This window comes from Triticum aestivum, chromosome 6A (assembly GCF_018294505.1).
Source record: "Triticum aestivum cultivar Chinese Spring chromosome 6A, IWGSC CS RefSeq v2.1, whole genome shotgun sequence".
NCBI classification, from domain to species: Eukaryota; Viridiplantae; Streptophyta; class Magnoliopsida; order Poales; family Poaceae; genus Triticum; species Triticum aestivum.
The window spans coordinates 16,212,759-16,214,214 of record NC_057809.1 but is presented as its reverse complement, the minus strand read 5'-3'; positions in this window follow the sequence as shown (position 1 = coordinate 16,214,214).

Sequence of the window (1,456 nt, the reverse complement as noted above, 5' to 3'; positions counted from 1 at the left end):
TGTCGCCATTTCAGTTCTGAAAAAATCAAAAGAAAATGATAAAAACTTCAAGAAATAAAATTCTTCGAGAGGTAGTTATATTACTACATCTACTAGTTAGGAAAATTTGAAAACTTAAATTTGGACATGTTTTGCAAAAAGTGTAGGGAAAATGTAAAACGGCTATAACTTTTGCATACGATGTCGGAAAAAACGTATAATATATCAAAAAATTCAGCACGAAAATCCGCATCCGATGAAGACGGCCTACGACCTGTTTGGAATTTTTTAGAATCCTCAAATTCCAAAAGGAAAAAAAGATATGGTTAAATTTCAGTTTTTTTAAAAAAATTGGTTAAATCTGGTCAAACTACTTATTCAAGAAGTATTAATGTTACTACATACTTATTCAAGAATATTAGTGTTACTAAATAATTATTTCAATTTTTTGAATTTTGGTCAAATCTAGTCAAACTATGGTCAAACTGTGGTCAAACTTATTCAAGAAATATTAGCGTTACTAAATAATTACTGTTTTTTTAGAATAATAGTTTCAAACTCAAACGGTGAAATGTGCGACTTCATGCTGAAGCTAAACTCCTGAGGGTTAATAGGATTAACATCTTACTATTGTCAGGAAAACAACAAGTGCAGACTTGGAAACGAAGGAGAATAGAACCCAAAAGTTAAGCGTGCTCGGGCTGGAGTAGTGAGAGGGATGTGTGACTGGTCGGGAAGTTAGATGATTTGGAATGAGTGATCCACACTTGAGCAGTTAAGAGAGGTGATTAGAGACTAAATCATCAAATAATTCAGAAAAATTAAAAATAAAAAAAATCAATTTTTTTCCAAAATTTTCAAAAAAAAACCTTTAGTACCGGTTGGTAACACCAACCGGTACTAAAGGTCCCCCATACCAAGGTGTGAGCTCACGCCACGTGGTGGCACTTTAGCGCCGGTTCGTGCCGAACCGGTACTAAGGGGGGGGGGCTTTAGTGCCCACACTTTAGTGCCGGTTCCATAACCGGCACTAAAGGCCCTTACAAACCGGTTTTAAAGCTCCGCTTTCTACTAGTGCCTTCTGCCGTTGATCCATGTTGATGACACCCTCTTGGATGCCCTTGCGGCCACCCGGCACAACCACACCGTTCCAACGTGGCCGCTTCCACGCCTTCTCGAGCGGGGCTCTTTTCCCGTGTGTGGCGTTGATGTTCCCGCGGTGTTCTCTGTGTCTAGTTGTTTCTAGATCCGTGTTGTTCGCCCTTCACGCTTGCTCGAATCCCAGCCCCCTCAGTCGTCCCGTCATCCACCTCGTCCTGGCCAAGTTACCTACTGTTGCTCGCTGCTGGGCTAGCTAGGGTTGCTATGTGCATGTGCGTATATGGTCTAGTATAGTTAGGGTAGAGGATATGGTCTAGTTCTACAGGGGCACGGGTAGAGGGGGGAGGTATGCTCGGGGCGCAGGCAAAGATGGGGT